The sequence below is a fragment of the Rhopilema esculentum genome, chromosome 7, assembly GCF_057945365.1.
Source record: "Rhopilema esculentum isolate cy_ngs chromosome 7, ASM5794536v1, whole genome shotgun sequence".
NCBI lineage: Eukaryota > Metazoa > Cnidaria > Scyphozoa > Rhizostomeae > Rhizostomatidae > Rhopilema > Rhopilema esculentum.
Window position 1 is genome coordinate 13059444 of NC_142821.1, and position 9260 is coordinate 13068703.

Consider the following 9260-nt stretch of genomic DNA (forward strand, 5'->3'; position numbering starts at 1 on the left):
GGGAAAAAAAAGTGATCAAGAAGGCGTTTCTTCCAGGGAGAGGCCCTTCCATTGCAGTTCGGTTGGGCAGACCCCTGCGATTACCCCAAACGTGGGTAACTCGACCGTCAAAGACTTGTCATTGTTTGCTTTGCCTTTGTCTGCCTTAACCTTGTTCGTCGTCTGCCGTAGTAATGTTGTCTTAAACATGATCCTTTCAAGCAGGACAATCATCGTTTCTGAAATGTTATGGCTTTAGCATGCCTATCTTGTAGCATTTGATAAAAAAGGCCAAATTAATTCAAGTTCAACACAGAAAAAAATCTTCCTGTCCAAATAAACATACTTTGCAACTTTCAGAGCAGCATGTTGCAAATCTCAAGCAAACCTATCTTAAATTCAAATTCAAATTCGAATTCATTTAATGCATCAAAATATGTTATAAAAGTTTGTCTATAATTATACTAAATAGCAATAATCAAGAAGCAATGATAAGAGCTTCATAGTGTCAATTAGCATTTGAGAATTAGAAACTTGGAAAAGACAATTTGACAAAGTGAAAGTGAAAGTCAAAACAATTCAGGCAAAAATTGAGGCAAGGATTACTGTATTATTGCAAGAAGATTCTTGGGCCTCTGGAAATCTGCATGGACTATTTCTCACAATTCCAAATCAAATACTTTTTTTAAAAGCTATTCGTTCTAATAGCCATTTGTAGGGATGATTGCAAAACAGAGTTTTGTTTTTTATTTCCCTTACATGGTTTCATGGTTTGTTCTAATTGTTGGAGTGGCAAGATGCTTTTTGGTTGCTTAGCGGGTTTGATATCCATGTCAAGAAATCTAACTTCCAGCCAAGCTGACCATCACTACTGGGGATGAGCTGCTTGCACTTGAACGAGTCTCGACAACAACCACACACCCCCCCCCCCCCCCAATACCCATTCTGAAGATTATGTGACTTAATTTCGGAAAAAATCTTGGATGTTTTTGCAATTTTTCCAGCATAAAATTGAAAATATTGATTTTCATGAGTAGGCTTCAATAAGCTGGGCTTTCAGGGATTGTTCAATTCCCAATAATTACATGACAGGCCAATTGTGAAATATATAAACTCTTTGGGTTTGCCACTCGAGTAATGAACAAGTGTCTATATGCAAGGTTTCGGCTTTCTTAGAATCATATCATCAGTCAGTGACAGAATTCAGTCATAGAACAGCTTCCATCCTCTCATCTTCTCAGTTTATCCCGTTCTCCAATCCGACTGCCACAAGGAAAGCTGAAAGTTAAGTTTAATCTTCTTCCCAATGATAGTCTAGTGGTCTTTTTGCCTCTTGGGTCACGGGGAGGCTCGTTCATGAATAGATAGTAAGAGTAAGCACAACAACACGGAGCAACAGCGCGAGCTGTAGAACTTAAGCCATATTTTTTCGAAGAAAGCGCCTTTCCCTGCTGTTGCAGCTCACAACTGCTGCTGCATGATGCTGAGTGGCCATGTGAAGCCGAATAACTCATTCACTAACTCACTTACCTCGACGACGTTCTTCAACATCCACAGATTGATTACTTTGCTGCTGGAGTGAGGGAGCAGGCAGGCAGGCAGGCAACAGGCAAAAAAACTGAGCGCTCCGCAAGCAACGAGGCAGACTTGTGGAGAGTCTGAACTGAAGACATGAGACTGGGTATCGCTTCTCGGCCTTTTGGCTAAGATCAAGTCCCACAAGTGTTGCTGCGAACTTTGGAAGAGGATTTGGAACATCGTCGTAGAGAACAACAAGAGAAGGGTGAGTTTCGTGCGCCACTTGTGGGACATTCTCCCTGTTAGGACCTGCAGGTACGATGACCAACGCCCACTGCCGCAGGTACCCTAGCAGGGAAAGAGCTTTGGCTTTTGGCTTTGGTCACTGGCATAAGCTGTTTGCTTTGGCCTTTGGCTTTGGTCATTAGCTGAAGCATGGCTGAGAAGCTTGCTCCCGGGGGCTCTGTGCCCTACGGGAGTGAAGATCTCGATAACATTGAGTCAAGCTCAGAGGACGGCACAGAAGACGAACTTGAGCGTCTTGTTCTCCACAAACGTGCCATGAGATACCATCCACATACAGAACGTACCCCCAATCGCCGCTCAACTCATAGCCGCCTGCCACCAAAAAAACCCGAGGCACCAGTTCCGAGAACCTATGCAGCCCTGGCGGCTGCAGCCACAGTCAACAAGATTTACGTCGGGAGATCAGGCAACCTGTGCTCCCATGTCCCTAATGGCCGTCACAGGCCCCCGAACGCTGTGCGTTCATTCCCGTGAAGGAGCAATCGATGTGAAAGCTCTCATCGGAAAGTTACAGGAGATTGCCCTCATTCCGCAGCAAATTGGAAGACTACCAAACGGTGATCTTGAGATCACCTTTGACAGCCAGCGGGACAAAGAGAGGTTCTTGGGCCTCTGCTTTGTCCATGTTCCTAGACGACAATGGGCCCCCGGTCTTGCAGACCCACCAGCCATATGGGTGAGGGCCTTTGGGAAGCCGAAGGAGCTCAGCCTCGAGGTGATCAGGCGTAAGTTTGGCAGCTTTGTAACCACCCTCATTAAAGAGTCCGTCTGTCAAAAATTCCAAAATTACTCATGATAACTGTGGCCGATGGGTCAACGCTATTTTAGACACAGAACATTCCAAGCTTCAGCTGTTAAATGTCTATGCCCCATGCCCTATAGGGGAAAGAGCTGCCTTTTTTCAAACATTGCCCACTCACATCAGCGGGGGAGTCCCAACAATCATCGGTGGCGATTTTAATTGTATATTTAATCTGTATCTCGACAAACTAGGTGGTGACAGCCAAGCAGGTTCCACTGCCCTAGAAGCTCTAACCGACCTTTTGAAATCCTTTAACCTTACTGATGTTTTTCGTTCAATGCTCCCATCTGCACGCCAGTTCACCTGGACCAATTCAAAAGTTTCATCTAGACTAGACAAATTTTATGTTTCTTCTGAAATTTTGGCCAACACCAAACAGTGTGGGATAACCGTATTTCCCGTTTCTGATCATGATGCCCCTTCTCTCTCCTTCAAATTACCAAACACCTCACCTCGTGGCAGAGGTACCTGGAAATTCAACACTAGCCTCCTCGAAAATTAAGAATTTACATGTAATATGAAACATTTTTAGAAATTTTGGGTTTCTCGCAAAAAAGACTTTGCAGGCAAACTCCATATTTGGTGGGACATAGGCAAAAAGAAAATAAGAAACCGATGCCAAAAGTTTTCTAAACGATTAGCTAAGGAAAAGAGAGAAAAACGCGTTGTCCTGGAAGGAAAACTGCAAAACGCAACAATCTCAACTAATGAAAATGAAAAAGAAACTGTTCCCCTTATTAGGAAAGAAATTGAAGAATTAGATCTCAACAACATTAATGGTGCAAGTATCAGAGCAAAGGCGCTCGATAACCAATCAAATGAGAAATCTTGGCGCTATTTTTTCAGTCTTGAGAACTCACGTCAATCAAAAAAAGTTGTTCGAAAGTTGAAAACCCCTGATGGTAGAGTATTACAGGATAGTAGGGACCTGCTTGGCTGCATTGCTAACTTCTATGAGTCCCTCTATTCTCCCGAACCCGTCGACATTGAAAAACAGAATACTCTTTTGAACACTATCGACCAATTTGTCCCTGAAAACTTTAAACTGTTACTTGAGGAACCACTTTCCGCAAGCGAAAGTCACAAAGCCCTCACCAACATGAAATCCGACAAATCGCCCGGCTCTGATGGGCTACCAGCAGAATTTTACAATTTCTTCTGGGATGAAATTGGCGAAGCCTTAGTAGATGTGCTAAACTTTTGTTTCAATAGAGGCCTTCTCACAGAATCTTTGCGTTTAGCCATAATCTCCCTCTTATACAAAAAAGGAGACATAGAACTTCTTAAAAATTGGAGACCAATTTCTCTACTTAACGTTGATTACAAAATAGGCTCGAAAGCCTTTGCAAATAGACTGCAACTGATACTACCATCCATCTTAAACAGTGACCAAACCTGCTCTGTACCAGGCAGGTCTATATTTGAAAACCTCATGTTAGCAAGAGACTCTATTGATTACTGCCAAGAGAAAAAACTCCCCCTTGCATTAATTAAAATTGACCAAGAAAAAGCTTTTGACCGTGTCAACTGGGATTTCCTTTTAAAAGTCTTGGAGAGAATGAATTTCGGCCCAAAATTCATGTGTTTTATAAAAACCATGTATACAGATGTTTCTTGCCAAATTAGCAACAACGGCTACCTTTCTAGGAAAGTAACCCTTAAACGCGGCGTAAGACAAGGCTGCCCATTGTCCCGGCTATTATATTGCATAGTAGCGGAGACCCTGGGCAACCTTATCCGTCAAAATCTCAAGATTGACGGCCTCCGCCTTCCAGGTTCACGAAAAGAAGTCAAAATTTCCCAATATGCAGATGATACCACCATATTTATAAGAAATAATTTTTCCGTCGAAGAAGCCATAGCCACTATACATTTGTACGAATTAGGTTCAGGATCAAAAGTAAATTACGATATTGGCAAGTCCTGCGGAAAGTGGTTCAACAAGCCCCCATATATTTCCGCCTCTCCGTCTTCCCCCCTAAAATGGACTGAAAATGCCCTTGAAATACTAGGCCTCGAATTTGGCACCCCAATAGTCATCGAAAGCTCTTGGATAAAACGGGTCGAAAAATTGACAAACAGGCTTGAAGCCTGGAAACACCGATCCCTTTTGTTATTGAAGCCTGGAAACACCGAACCCTCATTGTCAACACAATTGCTCTTTCTGGCCTCGTCTTTGTAGGAACAATCTACCATCTCCCTCCAGCTATAGAAAAACAAGTTAATTGAGCTATTTTTCAATTTATCTGGGCTGGCAAAAATGAGCTAGTCAGCAGAAAGGAAATGTTTCAACCCGCAGATAAAGGTGGTCAAGGTGTAGTTGACATACACCTGAAAACTAACACTCTTCACCTCAAACTTCTTCAGTCAATTATCGATGCAAACTATGACTCCCCTTGGGTATATTTTGCCCGCTACAATATCGGTTTCCAACTTTTTAAATACTTTCCAAATGCAAAATTTCTCCGCTCCAATTTACTTCCTCATGCCTCAACCCCAACCCCGCACTACACTCGTCTTCTTGCTCTATGTAATTTGTTTAAAAGTGTTGTTGTATCGTTAAGTGCCGCGGGCACATGTGTAAATACTATTTACGGCAGCATTCTCGCCTCGGTATACTCTGGCATATTGCCGGCCCGAGCATGGAATGCTGCCCTCGCGAAGCCACGACAGTGGCAAATCCCATGGGAGCACATTCGCTCCCGCCTCTCCCAAGGCCCTGAAGACGACGTATTATGGAAAATTTATGATCGGGTCCTGAAAACAGCAAGTTACTTAAAAAGTTGGGGTCTGAATATCCCCGAAAATTGTGACCAATGTCACCAAATCAAAGACATTAATCATGTCTTCATAGACTGCCCTATTGCTATTGCAGTCTTCGCATCCCTAAAGCCGATTTTCGAACAGCTGCTCGGCACATTTTCTGTAATCCCCTCCATCGTGATACTCATCGAATTCCCTAATGGCATCAACCAGAATGCCAAAACTCTCTGCCGTTGCCTACTAAAAGTCACTCTGCATTCCATATGGATGCACAGATGTGATCGCCGCTTTGAAAAGAAGGCCCCCAACCCTCTAGGTGTTGTTTCTTCTATAAAGGCCACTATTTGAAACCGAATTAAGTTTACTTTGTCCTCTCCTTCCCTATTTGCTAAAGAATTCCCCATATGGGCTTATAATGATGTCCTCTGCAGCCACCAAAATGGTACGCTCTCACTCAACATTTAGTGTATCCTCTGTATCGTAACAACCTTTTTTACCTTTCTAACTCTTTATTATATTATAGTTAACAAAAACAAAAACATGAACATTCTCCGCCTGAAATTCTCTCCTGTAGTCTTTGTAATTTTCATTAAATGATTAGCGTTATATTGTCAATAGATGGTAATGTTTGATTTGTCAGTTAATTGTATCATTGTCAAATTTTTTTACTTTAACCAATTGTCTGTAAATTGTATCGTATCCCCCAACTCTTTTTGTATTTTGTCAAGTTATCAGTATATTGTAAAGTAAAATTTTGTAGCCAAGGGGGACCTCTGCACAAAAGGGGCAGTTGTCTCCCTTTAAATTGTCAAGTATAAAGTAAATGATCATGAATGTTACGCCCTGTCCCTACTGTGTCATCAGAGGGCAGGAATTGAAAAAAAAAGAAAAAAAAAGCATTCACAGTCACTACAGATTAGCAGTCACTACATCTCTATCAATTAAAACCATGAAAGAAAAAAGTAAGCAAGCTGATCAATTAAGATTTAAAAAAGTCTGACCAACTCTCGTGTATCATGTTTATTGGTCTCACAGCATGCAGTTAATAATTCTCTACTTGGTTCATTGTTGAGTAAAACAACATGAAAAAACCCTTTTATATGAGAAGGTTTAAAAACACTATTGATAGCATTATTCGTTCTAAGATATTGGCAAAGGTAAATAGAAATATTCCTAATTGCACATAAGATAAAGATTTGGATCATTATGTATACAGGTGAGGTTGGCTAACTTTCAAAACAGGCATCTTTATTTGTTAGACAATGGGCACAGCCATTATCAGAACACAGAATGTAGAAGAGTTGACTCTCCATTTAAATATGTAATAGGGAGTTCAAGAATAACAGGAAAGGGGAAAAGATCGTTAATCTTCCTACTCATGTCTAAAGTTACTGATCATTACACATAATGTAGTTAGGTTTGACTCTATATCTAACTATGTAGTAGGACGTTGAAGAGAAATGGAAAAGGATATGTAAACTTTGCACTACTTGCTATTGTCTATGTATCTGCAGATAATAAAATGAACTCTTCAACAAGACTGGCAAGCAAAGCAACTGGGTAGCCTGTTAACTTATTCACTAGACTATTTCCAATAAGACGCAACTTATGACTACAGAACGCAATTTTTGGACAGACCATCAGCAAGCCAAAACTTTAAAGACTTAGCTGCAACTTGAGATTTTTAAACGCAATTTTTTTAACAACAAGAAAAAAAGGCCATTACTGAGCGGATACCAAGTTACGTATGCCTGAGACTTGCCTGTTTGCTTGTGCGACACAAGGGTCAACCTATGATGTGTTGAAAATGTGACAGCAGGACCATTCTCACAGCAAATTGCTTTATAAAACGGTGTTTCAACTATGGGTGTGTCGAAAATATTATTACAGACTGCCCTGAAAGCAGTCTGTATCAGGGTTGTGGGTCATCTGAGCACAATCTTGCCCAGTGCAATACCTTGTCCTTCTTGGGCCAGAGTGGAACCAACGATGCAGAGTCAATTCCTGACACCCCATTATAAAACCACCTTGGCCTTTGACCTGTTGGACAATGAAAGTGAGCGTACAACCACGGATGTTGGTGCAACTCCAGCTTTGTCAAAACATGTGACTATGACTCCTGCATAGAAGCAAATTTGGGAGGTTTTCCCAAATACTTTCAATTTGCTTCTGCAGGTATCGTGTTGCCTTCGTTTATTACTATTTAAAATAAAAAATATCTCTTTCTAACAAGATCAGGCCCGAGTTCTGTCATATCTCCATGTCAAATACCCACAGAACATCAGATTGTCTGTAAAGGCACGTCAAGGACCTGGGCTTTCTGAAACTTTGTAAAAATATTAGTGACAGAGTAAAAGTCTTGAAATCTCTGCAGGCGAATGGGGAAAAATCAAATTAAAAGCCATATGGTTCGAAAAACGCAAAAAAATAACTCGTTTTTCTGTTCTCTTGAAAAGAAAAGACAAAGCAACTGTTCTATGAAGTCTTTTAAAAATAAATACAACAATTCAGTAACTGATTCTATTAAGATAACTAAATTTGTCAACGAATTTTATTAAACCATTGAAACAGCAGGGCTTGTTAATGAAGCACTGTAAAATGTTCTTATAGAACAGCAACCAAACGAAGATCAAACAGAGAAAGGCATTTCTGTGACAAACCTCTTACACTTGTAGAATTAAAAGGATGCCTTTAAACTATGTCGAATGGAAAATCCTCTGGGATGGATGGAATTTCCTGCGAATTTTGCACCAAATCACCCAATAGAATTCCAACATCTTGGTAGTGAATCTTACGAAGAATTCTTTTCCCCCAATGGCTCATTAGTAGTAAATAAGCACAATTACACTATCACTGACATGTTTTGTAATCTCAACAACATGCAGTTTTCGCAATAAACATTTGTGAAAACAGTGGTCCTGAAATGCCAAAAAGAGACCATAAAGTATCTGGAAAAAAGGCCACAAACGACCAGCAAAGGTACCCAATCTTCGCTCTTTTCCTTCTGACCATTCCTTCTCAAGTGCTTGGATAAAAGGATTAAAAGAATGTCAGGAGGATCTTCTCAAAATTGGTATGAAGTCCGATGGTGACCTACAAAGCAGACCAAGAAACGCATGGTTTTTCATCTCATGTTGTGGATGCTACAAGAGAGAAACAAATTGTGGAGCAAATGTGGGTAGCTAATGATGACATCAAATCAGAGATCGAAAATTCAGACAGCGATGAACAAAGAGAGAAACAAGAGTCCAATGAAAGTGAATCGATTATCTACCCAGAACAATATTCAGAGCTTGCATTTCATCTTAGGCAAGTTGCAGATGAACAAGACGAAGGTCGAGATGACAACCTTTATACTACAAAAGATACCAAGGTTAAAATTGACAATCTCTGTTCCTAGTGTTTGAGAGGTTCATAAGTCAACTGTCTTTACAATGCTGCATGCTTCACCCGGCAGCTTGTCCAAAGATAGATTAAAGCGAATAAAATCTAAACATATAAATGTATTGTCTGCTTTGTATACTTATCGGAATTCTTTAGTATACTTGCAGGAGTACTCCAAGGTGATACCTTAGCGCCGTATCTTTTTGTTATTGCACTCGATTATGCACTACATGAAGCAACTAAAGAACAAGATCTTGGTTTCAGCTTGACCATGCATAAAAGTTCAAGATACCCTGCCATATTCATAACTGATGCTGACTTCGCTGATGACCTAGCGTTGATCTCAAATAATCTTAATCAGGCACAGACTCTCCTCCACAACCTGGAAGAAGCAGCAGGAGAAATTGGACTGCACATAAATCACAAAAAGACTGAATTCATGATATACAATCAACCGTGTGGTGATCTTCTCACACAATCTGGAAACAAATTAAAGCAAGTAGATAAC

General features: G+C 40.7%; 1 pseudogene; it reads left to right on the plus strand.

Moving 5' to 3' along the window:
• Positions 1–105, plus strand: LOC135684045 (U1 spliceosomal RNA; annotated as a pseudogene).
• Positions 106–9260: the final 9155 nt, after the last annotated feature.